Source organism: Cydia fagiglandana, chromosome 14 (genome assembly GCF_963556715.1).
Source record: "Cydia fagiglandana chromosome 14, ilCydFagi1.1, whole genome shotgun sequence".
NCBI lineage: Eukaryota > Metazoa > Arthropoda > Insecta > Lepidoptera > Tortricidae > Cydia > Cydia fagiglandana.
In genome coordinates this window covers 18,319,228-18,335,310 of record NC_085945.1, presented here as the reverse complement: position 1 = coordinate 18,335,310, position 16,083 = coordinate 18,319,228, and the positions used below count along the sequence as shown (strand labels likewise).

At 36.6% G+C, this 16,083-nt stretch overlaps 1 long non-coding RNA gene across 1 annotated transcript; it reads right to left on the bottom strand.

The window, feature by feature from the left end:
- Positions 1-7,252: 7,252 nt before the first annotated feature.
- Positions 7,253-9,771, bottom strand: LOC134670572 (uncharacterized). The gene is made up of 3 exons (XR_010099092.1): positions 9,605-9,771; positions 9,351-9,487; positions 7,253-8,853 (listed from the first exon to the last, which is right to left on the bottom strand). It is a non-coding gene; the product is annotated as an uncharacterized LOC134670572 (long non-coding RNA).
- Positions 9,772-16,083: the final 6,312 nt, after the last annotated feature.

Here is a 16,083-nt window from a genome sequence, read left to right as displayed (position 1 = left end):
AAAGGCGCGAAATTCATAGATACGCCGCGCTGGTCCGTCCGTCGCCGGCGGCGCGGCGCTCGAGAGCCTATCATAGCCTACCTATACCTCGCCCCTCGCCCCACCTCCCGCTCAGTAACACTGTCTGTCTTTTCTTATCATTCATTTGTTTGTTTACCGTGCACATATATAAATTATATGCGGACATTACGTGAAATTAAAATATCTTATTAAGTAAAAATACCTACAGCTGGTCAATCGGATCTTGTCAGTAGAAAGAGGCGGCAAATTTAAAAATGTAGGCGCGAAGGGATATCGTTCCATAGAAAATTTGAATTTCGCGCCTTTTTTTAGTGACAAGATTTGCTTGACCAGCTATATTTCATTATCTTGACTAATATTGTAATAAAAATGTACAAGATATTCACAACTATTTTTTACTATAAAATAAAATAAAATAATCTTTATTGCAACTTTGAGTTGTTACATAACATTGGTTCCTGGCTCTCAAAGTAGGTTTCCCTGTGTCTCAAGAGCCAGTTCCTTCCCAATTACAAGCGTAGGTAATGTTACAATGTTAGACATTTTATATGACATATTAACAATATTAAAATTAATTTTAAAGAAAGATGAAACTGTGATGTGTGTGTACGCGCGCGTGTGTGAGTATTCTGTGTCTGATTTTTAGAATATGTGTGTGTTTCTGTGTGTTTACGCGCGTGTGTGTCTGGTTATTTTAGAATGTATGTACTAGAACACGCATCGTAATAGCTCTTCTGCTTCAGTATAACTTAATGATTTTAACCAAATCTTAATTTAGTTTTTTAATTGAAAATTACTAATGTTGTTTATATTAAGGGTTTTGTGTGCTTTGTTATATAAGTATGGTGCCAAAAATGAAAAATGCCTTTTAGACCATGCACTATTACAGCGAGGTACGGGGTAGTGAGCTATGCGTTTGTTGCCAAATGTGATTGTAGGGGCTATTAGTCTGTGGTATCTGCGTAATGTTTGATAAATGATAAAACTATACATAGTTTGTCAAAGGACTGTCTCATTTCAAACATAGACAGGGAGAATCATCATACTATCTTTGACTTACACTAGTACTAGCACCCAAAAGAAAAGGATGAATATAGTTTTTTGTTTTTATTTACTGACAAATTGGTTTGACCAACTATACCTATTTCTGGTTCCTATTGTCATGTCCTGTCCTATTCAACGTCAATATCATAATATGTATATTATAAACCAACTGCTCAATATTACACGGTATACATCCTGAATATACAATAAGGTAAGTGGCCTCACTTACCTTATTGTATATTCCGTGTGGGCCGTATATGCCTATACGGCCCACACGGAATACGTATGCCTCACCTTAAATTAAAATGGTTTTTTTTAATAAACAGGACATGAAGTATGAAAAACTCACTCAAATAGGTTTCTCATTTATTTAAGTTTCTTCATTATACCAAAATAGTTATAAAAATATTACGATACTCTTGAAAAATATACCTTTTATAAAAGTCCTATTATGGGCCTTATTGAACACTACCCTATTACTTAATCCCGCAAAAAATAATCATTTTGACAGTAGGTAATAACAGATTTTATTGTTTTTAACTTAAGAGTTATACATATACAAATAACAATATTTGATACTTCATAACAGGAGGATTTATTTATAATAAGTGAAAATAATTATTTTGGGTCTTAATAACTAAAGATATAAAAATTGTCTATTTTACGCGAAAATAGTAGGTAACTAAACATAAATCTTTATTAGTTACAGTAGTCTCATCCTTTAACATCTGGGGGCACGGCAGTGCCCCCGCCAAGACGAGAAAAGCGCAAGGGCACTATCTACCTTTTCTCAAAGCGCTTTGTCGTTTTTTGGAACCCTCATAACTTGGGGTTGGATTATACCAGATAAACAAAGTTCTCGGACTTATTAAGCATATCAATTGCATAGCTCTTATACTTTAGATTTTATTCATATCTAAAAACTTCGATTTCGTCACTGACTCACTCACTTGATGATCATCAATACCGGGTACTTCCTGAAGTCCTCTAAGAAGCTGAAATTTGGTATGTAAGATAGTTTTAGTACACAAACAACAAATAAATTCAAAAAAAAATTATCCCTAAGGGGATGAAGATGGGGTTTAATTTTGTATGGGAAATTTATAATCACTGAACCGATTTAGTTGAAATTTGGTATGTAGATAGGTATTGTTATGGGGAAGGATATAGAATAGATTTCAACCTCAAAGTTTACCCTTACGGGGTGAAGGCAGATTTCAACCCCAAAGTTTACCCTTACGGGGTGAAGGGTTTATATGGGGAATCAGTAAGAAGTACATTGTGTAACAGATGCCCCCAGATACTTATTTCAGGATTTTTAATATTAAATCACCCCCAACCCTTTAAATTAGGGGATGGAAGATTGTCATAAACAACTTACAAAAAGAAGTGAAATCCCATCAAAAACATTTTGATGTAAAATGTTGCCCAAACGAAACTATAAGGCTCGCACTGTCAAAAAGTTATCAGATCTCTTGCTAAGCTTCTAACTCTACAAGCCCTCTAACTTTACTAGCTCTACACCAAAAGTGAGTGGCTTGGCCGTTTCGTTTCTACAAGAACTATTGTATGTAAGTATAATACAAAAACCGCCCAAATGCGAGTCGCACTCGCGTTCCAAGGGTTCTGTACATTACACAATTTTTAACAATATATTTTTTTTAGAGAAAAGTGAGTAAAATGTCTTTAAAAAACCCGTAGGGATCGGAAAACTAGGTACTTAAGTCCGACTCACGCTTGACTGCACATTTCTAATAGGTTTTCCTGTCATCTATAGGAAAAGAGCTAATATGTGTATTTTTTTCATAATTTTAGACCCAGTAGATTCGGAGATAAGGGGGGGGGGGGCGGAATGGTCATTTTTTGCGTATTTTCTTAAATAACTTCTAAACTATTTATTTTAAAATTATGAATAAATATATCTGACATTCTTACAATGAGCCCCTTCATTTGATATATATATATATATATATTTTTGAATTTCTATTATTTACTTTACATGTATGTCCTTGGGCTATAGACTTACATGTGTATACTGTATACCAAATTTCAACTTATTGGTGCAGTAGTTGCGGAGCAAATAGGCTGTGACAGACGGACAGCCAGACACACGAGTGATCCTATAAGGGTTCAGTATTTTTCCTTTTGAGGTACGGAACCCTAAAAATAATGAATTTAATAAATTTTTCACCTTATGCCCATGTGGCGGTAGCGAAACAGTCAAGCCACATATTTTGACTAAGGTGTAGAGTTAGTGAAGTTAGGGCTTGTAGAGTTTGAAGCTTGGCTCGACAAGAGATCTGACAACTTTTTGACAGTGCTAGTCTTATGGTTTCGTCTTAGCAACAAAATTTACATGAAAATGTGTTTGGTGGGATATTTTTTTACAGTATAAATATTTATTCGTAACAGTAAGTATTATCTTTTAACATAATTTTTACAGTACATCTGGTGCTACATTACGACACCGGTGCTATAATAAGCACGTTAAAACACTCCCTTTGACCGTGTTTTAAAATTCGTCACTTGTTGCAAAATATCGATTTTTCGCAATTCTATCGTAAAAGAAAAGAAAACTAACGAAGAGGTTTTACGCATACTGAAAGTTTTGCGTAACTTTTGAATAAAACCATTTATAACCATAATAATACATTTATTGCTTCTCAAAATGTTTCCCTTTACATTCTATGCACATATATTCACTCGCTCGGACCATTTTTGGAAGCATGAGGCCAATCACTTGACTGCAATTTTTCGACGTGGTGATGAAACGTAGTAACTGCCTTATCCGGGGTCTTAAATGTCAAACCCCAAATTAAATCCTTAATTTTGGGAAATAGATAGAAGTCACAGGGTGCAATGTCTGGATTATAATCCGTATAAGAGACATTTTCCACGTTTTCGTAATTAAAAAATGTTTTTGCCTTTATTGCGGTATCGGTGGACGCATTATTATGACGCAGGAGGATGCGGCTTCTCGGTCGTCTCTCGCGGTCTTTTTCAATGACTGCGAGCACACAAATGGTAGTATACTGCTCAGTATTTAACGTTCTTTTATTATTTAAAAGTACGGTACAAAAATGTCGCGTTTAAAAAAAACAGACGATCAAAATGTTTGGCAACGCTTTTGGCTTGTTGAACTTGTATGGGCCTCCTGTCACCTTCGAAAGACCCATTGACTGGACTAATGCCTTTTTTCCGGATCGTAGCAGTAAATCCAGGTTTCATCTCCTGTAACGATGTTATATACAGCATTTGAACTTCCTTGCATATACTTACGCAGCATTTCTCGGCACCAGTCAAAAAGTACCTGTTTTTGGACTGAAGTTAATTCGTGAGGAATCCAAAGACAACAAGGCTTCCTGACTTTTAAATATTCTTGTAAAATCTTTTGTATTTGTCTGAACCTATCCCTAATTGTCCTCAAATTTCGTCATAGGTGATTCGTGGGTTTTCTTCAATGAGTCGTCTCACAGTAGCCACGTTTCCTTGAATGATCGCCGTGGACGGTCGACCATCACGAAAATCATTACCTAGAATAATACTGTCTCTACTAAATTCACCATACCAACACCAACGCCTCACGATGCTCAGATGTGGTGCTTCAATCCCAAAAGCATTTTGAAGGCAAGCACTACACTCTTGCGGAGTAAGCGAACTTTTAAAATCATAACAAAATCATAGCTCTAAAAATATTTTCGCGTTAAAGCCACGTTCAACGCACTGACTTACTTTGACAAGCCATTAAAAACAAAAGACGATCGATTTGTCGCCAACATTTGTCACATTCCATAATCAAAAGCCTGTATTTTTTTTAAATATACAATTCATAATTTAAATGTTTACCAGTGGCCAATAGTGCAAAACATTCAGTGTGGCCTATGTAGTAGGAGAGAGGGGGAGTTTGTTAAGAACTATAGACAATAGAAGAGGAAGGATGCTTGGGCACCTGATACGACACGACGAATTTATCAAAAATATCATAGAAGGGAAAGTTGAAGCAAACAGGAAGAGGGGAAGACCAAGGAGAGCGTACATGGATCAAATAAAGGAAAAGATCAACGTCGTGTCGTATCGGGCTGTCAAAGAGGCGGAGGACCGCCAAACATGGAAATTCCACCGACCTATGTATTAACAAAAAAAAGTCACTTGTAATTAGTTACTGCCTTTAAAAAGTATAAGTGCCTCAATGTTATTAGACTTTTTGATTCTTTAAAACGTCTTTAGGTCAATAAAGCAAGTGAAAAAATATTAGAGTTAGACCAAGAAAAGTCTGCAGCAATTTTGACAGCCCACACAGTGCAAGTGTTATTTATAAGTCATAATTTCATAGAAGTTTCTTCAAATCGACCTTATTAATAAGAGATTAAAAATATTGAAAATTATCTTAAAATATTTTAATCTAATATTTCATCTCATACGTTCAATAAGGCCCGGGACTAGACCTTTTTACCTGCACTGACAGTGGGCCTTCTTAGCAACAAGTGCAAATTCAGAATAATTGGGAATAATAGGGAGCAACTGCTATTTTTGAATGCTGGGCCTTGTTACCCGCCGGGCCTCATATGCCTGCACCTCACCTACCTTATTTATTTGTTTTACAAGGGGAAAAGTTGTTGATTAACCGCTCGTGCTAATATTGATACCCAAACAAGCGAAACAATTTCTTTTATTAAATAGGAGGCAAACGAGCAGACGGATCACCTGGTGGTTAGCGATTACCGCCGCCCATGGACACCCGCAACACCAGAAGGGTTGCAAGCACGTTGCCGACCTTTAAGATGGGGGTCTTTGAAGGTTTGAAGGTCGTATCGGACAGTTCATTCCACAGTTTGGCTGTGCGAGGCAGGAAGCACATTCACAAATTCAAACATTCTAAAATTGAACCACGAGCGGAGCGAGTGGTTCGTAAAGTTGAACCTTGAGCGTAGTGAAAGGTTTCAAGGGACGAAGGTTAAATAAAATTTTCACCACATCAGCTCGTAAAGGCCCTCTTGATTGTTCGAAACGGATAAGAAAAGTGGCATTTAATTTGATGCAAATTTTGAGTTGTTACCGTAGGTAAATTGGATCAGTTGGTTGGTAATATTGACTTTAAAATGATAAATATTGAATAACGTTAGTTTGAAATTGATTTTATGATAAAGTAAATATTATCGGAGATGATCGCTCTTATAAAATGTATGTCGCTAGTCATTTATAACCTAAAAGCGCCAAATTACGCAAAATTATATTGAAATGACACCTGTGTATTGAATTTGAAGAATACTTTAACAAGGGTAGTTATCTGTATGACAATGCACCTAAAATAATTTTCAAATGTATCTATTATTTCTATACTTAACCCGATAACGAATTCTACGTAAACGAAACCGCGGGCAATCCCTAGTACATATAGAAATAAATAAGGGAAGGTAAGTTTCCATTAGTGTACTGTGTAAAATAACTATTTACCATTGATAATAATTTTATAAACGCTTTGCGTATTTTTAAGGGCACTGCGCTAACCGCTAGCCCGCGACCGTCGATCGCTGCCTCCTGCCACGGCGCACAGCGCGGCGCGCGCAAACGCCGCGCGTTTGAAATGTAACTTAATATAAGCTCGGAATGCATACTTACGTATCAGTATTTAGTGTCGCCGTGATTTTATATTTCTAATCTTTTGTGTGAGAAGTAAGATCTTTATTATGACCGTGTAATATTAACTCTACAAACTTTAATTCAATATTGGCTATACTGCTTAACGAGAAATCAATATCTAGACAAGCACATTGTCTACATTTCTAACTTTTTACATGTATACTAAGTTGATAGATAATATCGTAATTTTGCAATATCAGCTACTCTAATTCTGTATTTACATAATAATTCCTGTTTTTACGTTCACCAGAAAGCAGCTGTTCCAGATTTCTAAAAACCGAATATTGTGAATAAATTAAAGTGTTATTGAATATGTTAAAGTTTTTTGTAACTTTAATTTTATATTTACATAGTTATTTAGCAAAAATTGAAAATTTAAATATGGCCGAACGCTCCACCTAAAATTTTCTAACTTTTTACATGAATGTTATTTAACATGCTTACAATAACATATCAAAAAAGAAAAAACTTTAATGTTATCAAAACCCATTTTTGTTCCACCGCTGGTCTAATTTTGAAGTCATCAAACTTTTAAAACTTCAAAATATTTTTTTTAATACAGTTGCTCAAAAAGTGCTACTTTACGTAGCTGTTTAGCGTGCGGAAAGTTGGTTATCTCGAACTAGTGCTTTTTACTTTTCCAATTTTTTTAAATTTATACTTGTTCCAATTCACGACTACTTATTGATGAGTGTTAATATTAGTTTCCTTTAAACGTCGTAATCAGCATAAAAACCTACCGTTAATGTAAGAATACGAAAAATATTACATATTTCATATTTAATTACTTACCTCTTCATCATTATAACACGTTTATTTTTTAATATTCAATATTGAAAATTCCGTTCTTAATAAGTTGACTGAATGGAACGGAATAGCTGCCAAACGCCATAGATATAATATACTTAAAGACGACGTCTAACCGAGCTGTCACTGTTACCACTTTTGTTTAGTGTACGATTAACAATGTTTTTCTTATTTTTTCGCAACTGTATTAAAAAACGTCGTTCGATACACGTGCGGAAATGTCATTCTTCACTCGTCCCGAGTCTTACCACTCGCCTGCGGCTCGTGGCAAGATATCTCGGTACTCGTGAAGTAATGACATACCTTCCGCACTAGCATCGAAATGTACTATTTCTATGCCCCATAGCATGAATGACACTTTTCAGTTTTTACTTACACCCACATTGCCAATGAACCCATAAATAAAGATTAAACATTATTATTTTTACACGAAGGAGGACCAAATGAGTAACAACTAGCAAGGACCAAACAGTCCAAAAAACCCTAAAAAGGAGAATACAACCATAGAAAAGAACCTACTAATAGAACTCCACAAAATATAAAAAGAACAATTTGATTTCTATCCCAACAATGATTTTGTATTAGGTATATTATTAATACAAAATCATTGATCATAAAATAAAATAGCTTTCCCCCCATTATTAATTTTTCATTTGAGTCATTTTTATCTTAGTATTTAGATGATTACCAATAAAAAATTACAAAATATTTCACAATTAGGTTAACCTAACACTTTTTAGACTCAAGAAAGAGATTTTTATAGTTATGAATTAAGTTACATTCTCAATATTTTTAAATAATTGCAAGTAATACAACTTTTTTCTTTGAAAAAAGTGTTGGTAGCAGCAGAAATTATCAATAAGCTGAACAAGGAAGCAGTCTCTAGTAAGGCTAGTGAAGACGGCATTGTTACCACCCCTAGACTTAGAAAAGTATGATAGCCTAGCTTCACACTCTTAGTTGGACCCGGAACCATAGGCATAGAGATAAGTTCTACAGGAAGTTGTTTGAGCATGACACGGTTCAACCTCTCAAGGAGCTTTCAAAGGAGAATGCCACAGCCAGAAAAGAACAAAAAGCGCCACAAAAAGCAACAAGATTAATGCAACGGAAAACCTAAGTGCCTTTATTGACATTGACAGACTCAGACATGATCTAAAAGAGTTTAGGAAAGCAATCCCAGATAGTACACCGGTGGCGGTGGAAATACTAGCCGAGGTTACTGCTTTTAGAGCAGTTGCAAGCGGAAATCCAAAGAACGCCAAAACATGGCTTTAGAAACATCATATCTTGGTGGTCAAGAATTTATCCACATGGTTTCTTCATTATCGACCCCCAGACCTGAAAAGAGAAAATTAACAATTTTATAATTATTATTTAAACTTTATTGCACAACAGGAGAAATAAGTAAAAACCATATTTAATGCCACTAACCCTGAGTTAAGCGGTTAAACCTAATAACCTAATGTCAAATTGTACTGGTAACCATGGTAACTCCAGGTTTAACCAGTTATCCTCGGGTTAGTAGAATGGTGCAAATGGGCCTTAAGGTATTCTTTAGTCAATTGTGCCTAACAGAAATAGTACAGAAGCATCCACATGCACTACTGGCCCTTGGTTTACATTTTTAAAATGCTGTAAATTAAGTGGGGACTTGACAAGACACTTTAAAGTGAAACTTTTCGTATGGTTGATTGGGGAATCAACTAGCATAAACATTCAAAATTTTTCACACACTTATCTATCCAGTAAATAAGTAATACAATGTTATTTCAACTTTGTTTTTAAAGGTGATATGAAAGTGTTATAATAATGATAAAAAATATATCTATAGGTACCTGACAGTTCATTTCAGTCCTCAAAATTGCTTTCAAAGCAACTGCACCGGCGCTCAAGGACTTGCAATGTTTGCTTCTATCAGAGAAGTCCAAATAAACCATAGTATGTTCTGAACCTCAGCCATATTTAGCAGAAACTAAAAATAGAAAAAAATTACATTTAAAATTATTCCAATTTACTTAGAAACACACTTTACATTCAAATGAACTTTACAAAACATCAGAAAATTTTCAGTGTCATTACAAAATCTTACCATTGAAGCGTCCCAAAGCAAAATGCATCCGTTTGAATTTGGCAGTCATAACCGGCTTACTACAAAAACGGCGAAACACCGTCATCTTGTAACATAATCTTATGTTTTTGCTTTTCATGAGCGATAAAGAAAGATCACGGAAAGGACGAACAAAAAACCTAGCGTGTACGACGCAACGCAGTGTTGCCAGAGCTCTGGAGTCCTAAGTTACGTTTCGTTTCGCTAAAAGTCACGTTTTTGCTGCTTAAGTCACATTTTTAGGGTTCCGTAGCCAAATGGCAAAAAAACGGAACCCTTATAGATTCGTCATGTCTGTCTGTCTGTCTGTCTATCCGTCCGTATGTCACAGCCACTTTTTTCCGAAAGTATAAGCACTATACTGTTGAAACTTGGTGAGTAGATGTATTCTGTGAACCGCATTAAGATTTTCATACAAAAATATAAAAAAAAACAATAAATTTTTAGGGTTCCCCTATACATAGAACTGAAACCCAAAATTTTTTTTTTCATCAAACCCATACGTGTGGGGTATCTATGGATAGGTCTTCAAAAATGATATTGAGGTTTCTAATATCAGTATCTTCTAAACTGAATAGTTTGCGCGAGAGACACTTCCAAAGTGGTAAAATGTGTGCCCCCCCCCCCCTGTAACTTCTAAAATAAAAGAATGATAAACCTAAAAAAAATATATGATGTACATTACCATGCAAACTTCCACCGAAAATTGGTTTGAACAAGATTTGGTAAGTAGTTTTTTTTTTAATACGTCATAAACCGTAAACCGCAATTTTATTATGTTACTTGCTGTTACGGAACCCTTCATGGGCGAGTCCGACTCGCACTTGGCCGCTTTTTATATCATTGAATTGTATGGGTAGGTATAGCTGATCAAGCAAAATTTGTCAGTAGAAAAAGGCGCGAAATTCAAATTTTCTATGAGACGATATCCCTTTGCGCGTACATTTTTTAAATTTGCCGCATTTTTCTACTTACAAGATCTGCTCGACCAACTTTAAATCGATTTTGTTAAGCCCCCTCCAGACTATGCGCGTGAATCGCGGGCGAAGCCGCGAACGCAAGTGTGGCGTCGATTTCGCAGATTGTTCACGCCTTCGCGCCTTGTTCTCCGTTTTTTATCGGTATTTCGGCCCGCGTCAAAGGAGACGCGAAGCGCGAACTTGCAAGACTCCACATTACACAATATTTCGGCTCCTCTGTGGCAAGATAAATATGAACTATATTATGATTATATTATACTAAGCAGCTATATTTTACGGTTTTACAATAAAACAAAATGGAAAAACAGCTAAATCACGTATGATGCCATAGATAACTAACAGTTAAACTCGATCAGCTGATGCTTTTCCGCCATCTTGCCGCAAACCAAACTGCGAAATCGCCGCCAGTGTGCGAGTGTGGAGCAAAGAATATAATACTCACTAGGAGAAGAACGATAACTCCATACAAAATAATTTGGCCAAGCCCGAGATAGCTCGAGGCATTTAGTGTTCCGTACGGCTACCATCAGTTTGGCATTGACATAAACGATATCGTGAACGTAATTTACTTCCTATAGGTATATCTCTTTCGCACTAATATGTCAGTGTCAGTACGAGCGAGATGCATAGAAAGTAAATTACGTTCACGCCCACGGTAGCGTTTATCATCTCATCATCATCATCTCAGCCATAAGACGTCCACTGCTGAACATAGGCCTCCCCCTTTTGGGGGGTGTATGCCATAATCGCCACGCTTGGCAGGCGGGTTGGCGATCGCAGTCGAGTACACCGAATTTGAGGGACGCTGCTGCCCGTCCACCGGTGGTCTTGGGAGTTTAAGGAGATACCCGGGTCCGGGTCCGGCTTACTTTAAATATTTCGTCAATTTCACCTTTGTTTCCAAAAACTGTGATATTTAACTGTCATATACTATTAATGTCTTCCATAATTATTTTCTCGTAACAGGACTGAGGGGCTACCGCGAAATCGAAATTCGCAATTTGCGGGGATCTTTCTCTTTTACTCCAATGAAGGCGTAATTAGAGTGACAGAGAAAAATGCCCGCAATTTGCGAACTTCTATTTTCGTGGTTATAGCCCTGAATTTTGTTGCTCACCGATCCGTTCAAAAATATACATTAAGTACTAAATATAATTAATACATATTATAATTATACAATTAATACATAAATGTAATGGTACTTAATGAAAAGAAATATTGTGTATATATATTGTTTCGACGAATCAGATACTCTCAATAAAATCTATAGATGAGGCCATAGCTGTTAATAAATATTAAATGACTTTATTATTTCTATACGCCTTACTAACTCTGTGTCCTAATGTGAAAAAAAAACACAACGACAGTGAAGAACGGAATTCTTAATTTGAATTTTTCAGATTTTTGAGATACCTAGTCCATTGGTTGGAAAGCCCGTTCGAAATTTAAACTTATTTGCAATATAATAAGGTCGTATTTTGTAGATCTCTCTCATACTTATAGTAGGCTATTCAGATAAAATTAAATATCCCACAAAAATAAGCAAGCAGAATTAAACTTTGTATCAAAGACATAAGTCATAAATTTCAATGCCAAAGTTTTAACTAAGGATGTTTCTCGTTAAAACTACTGCCTAATATGAAATGACCAGTGCAATGTAAGCATCAGTTAGCTAGCCCTAAGCAACCAAAGATCAGGCTGCAGTTTAAAAACTAATAAAGATAGAGTTAACCTGATAATTTTCCCGCCGTCTCCATGCTTGTTTTAGTTGGATATTGACTGGTCAGCTGCCTGTTAGCTATAGTTTTCGCGAAAATCGCCAGGACAGAGGTGAAAATTTTTGTATGAAAACTTGCAACTTTAAATGCATTTTTTGACGAAACTATTGCAGTCTAAAATGAAGTCAAAATCAGTCCATCGACTCAATTTTTTGCAAGCTTTCTAATGGTACCCCACACGATTCTTACAAATGAAAAAAGTTTCAGCCTACCCCTCTCAACCCCCTAAATTTCCCCCTTTAACAAGAAATAAGCAGTTTTGACTTATATACAATATGAGTGGTGGTAATTGCTATAACTGTTCCAAATTTTAGGTATCTATGTCAAACGGTTTCTGAGAAAAACGTATTTAACTAATTTGCAAGACCGAAGTGATCCCATAAGTGTTCCGTGAACAAAGTTTTGTACGGAACACTAAGACCAGGGTCTCAGAATACTGCTGCTGACGCTCTTTCAAGAGTTTGCGCATTTATGAACCATAATAAGCTATACGAATTACACGATGCGCTTTCTCACCCTGGTATTACTAGAATGTATCACTGGATCAAGCTAAAGAATCTACCATACAACTTAGACGATGTCAAAAAGATGACTGCTTCATGTCGCGTATGCGCAGAAATCAAACCACGCTTTGCCAAAGCAAATGGCACTTTGATTAAAGCTTTATCGCCTTTCGAACGATTGAATGTAGATTTTAAAGGACCTTTGCCTTCGAACACAAACAACAAATATATTCTTACAATAATTGATGAATTCTCACGCTATCCTTTCGCATACCCATGTCCTGACACATCTTCGGCGACTGTCATCAAGTGCTTAAAAGAACTTTTCTTCGATTATGGCCAGCCCTTATATATACATAGTGACAGGGGATCCTGCTTCATGTCGGAAGAAATACAAAATTTCCTCAAGAAATGTAACATTGCCACTTCTCGCACTACTCCCTACAACCCTCAGGGTAACGGGCAAGTGGAAAAGCTTAACGGCACCCTCTGGCGAGCTATACAGCTATCCTTAAAATCGAAGAACCTGCCAATCGAAAACTGGGAACAAGTCTTGAAACTTTCTCTCCACTGCGTACGATCGCTCCTTTGCACTTCGATAAATGCCACTCCACACGAGAAGCTATTTAATTTCCCTCGGAGAACACCAGTCGGTGAGTCGCTCCCGTCATGGCTCGTTCCGGGACCTGTCTTACTTAAGAAATTTGTTCGATCGAAAACAGACCCCTACGTCGAAGAAGTCGAGTTACTACACAGTAATCCGAACTATTCGTATGTACGACGACGTAATGGACAGGAGTCTACCGTATCTAACAGACACTTAGCGCCTCTTCCCTTATCGGATGATGAAGGCTCTATACCCGACGGAACGGCTACTGATGGAGGATCTGATATTCCCACATTAGACGAAGAACAAGAAAATCCTGTTGATGTAGGTACACTTAATAATAACCAAGAGATCTACAGTACTCCACCACAAGACGCTCCGCCTTCACGGATCTTCCGTAGATCTACGAGGTCTAAGAAAATGCCTCAACATCTTAACGACTACATCCTGGACCCGAACGAAGAAATCATAGAGGGGGAGAATGACATATAATCTCCTTTTGCCTTCTACATATTGTCTATGATATTGACATACGTGTTTTAGAAACCTAATGTCTATCCTTTATGTCTAATTTATCCTATGCATACTTCTAGTTAATTATAGCCAATTTCCTTTGGTATTTCGTTTCTATGTATCAATGGGTCTCGATAGCAGTGTGTGATTTCGTCTTAAATAGTTTCCAAGCTTCATCAATGTTGTCCATGTCTGTGAAATCGGTTGTGTTTGTTGAAATGGTGTTCATAATTTCCTGAAAATCAGCTTTAAAAAAGTTTCTTCTTACTTCTTGCGTACAGGTACTTCTGTTTGATTTTAGCTCAATCTGTAATGTTGCTACGAGTACTAGGTGGTCGCTTTTTCCTATGTTAGGGTAGTATTCTACTTTAGTACAAAGGTTTTCTTCATTGCACATAATTAGGTCAAGTAAAGATTCCTCACTATTCCGCTTCCTTGTTATTTCGGTCACTAGTTGGTTTAGGTTACTGTTTACAAACATATCGAGAAAGCTAGCATGAAGCGTGTTGTACTTGCCGGTATCAACGTCATCCAACGGCCACTTGAGGTCAGGCAAGTTAAAATCACCCATTATTATCAGAGGGTTAGGATCCATAGCAGCTTTATTAATTGTTTCAAATAATATTCTATCAGTATCTTCAAACGTGTAATGTGTTGGGCGATATATTCCTGCAATTGTAATTGTATAACTTTCATATTTCAAGTTTAGCCACAATGCCTCGACCTGGGGGTGAGAGTTATAAATCGGGTGCGGGATTACTTGTATATTAACACACCATGAGTATGATATTGATAGTGATAGGTATTTTGTTAAATTATGAAGAGCATAAATAGTGTAAGATGCCGGTTTACACGGTTAAATGTAAGTTTTTATTTCGTTGTGTGCCAATATTTTATCATTTTAGTCAATAATCAAGATAATTTCGTGTAAAAACATAAATTGTTACGCAACGCTAGGGCTTGACAAAATGACTAGTATCGATAACCAGTCGGCATAGTAATAATAACTACAAAGTTATTTGCGAAACAAGTGTTAAAAGTAGGAATTAAATTCGCAATGAGTGGTGATTAATTAAAACACGACCAATGGCAGTGTTTTTGATCGATACGATTTGCGAATTACCTAGTTACCTAGTGCAACTACAACGTTTTACCCGACCCTGGATATCTGTCTCGCTCTCTCTTATAGCTGTGTCTTTGATGGACGTACGGCGGACCACCTTCCTCACAATCGACCATGATCGCATTGATCGCGATCCAATACGCTCATCCCATCTGTAATAGATTTTATAACGACTAAAAGCTTTTATAACGACTAAATTAAGTAAGGTTGTGTGAAGCGTTTTACAGAAGGGAAAATGACTATCCATCTCTTTTCTGGGGCAATTATACTAGCATAGGGAAAATACAGTATTATTCTCTCTGATTATGTGCGAATGAGAAAAGAACCTGGCCAAACTAATCAAACTATATAATCCATCTTATGCTAATATTCCACATTCATGTGACTTATGGTCACCCTAATTAGAAAGAGATGCAGGGCTCAGGTTTAACCTCTCATGTGGACACACTTTTTGGCCAGTGTACACAATCCGGATTATTAATTCTAAATCCGTGTTGTATTCTGAGAGATGAGAAGTCGGATTTGTCGCTCGACCGAACCGCAATTTGTACTGAGCGAGCAAAATCGATAAATCCAACAATTACTTGAGACTAAAATATAATAATTGTATTTAAATGTAATTAAACGTATGATATGTAAAAATAAATATTACATGTGAAATGTAACACTTTATTTTTGTAAATTTGATGTCCCCGACCTCTTTTTATAACAAAAAATCGAGCAAACAGGCATTTTTGTGCAGCAGTGTTCACGCGCGCGTTTGGACTCGGTCTAGTGAAAAATCCAAGTGCAACTAGTTTTATTACCCGCGCTAGATTAGATTGACGCGCTAATCTTGTACCTCGGCAGAGGGGAAATAGTGCGAATGCCGCCTCCCAAGGTTTTTTTCCTCACGGAAGTCACGGAGGCACGCGTATACCACTTCCATAGGATCCTACCTTCTATGTCAATAAGGGA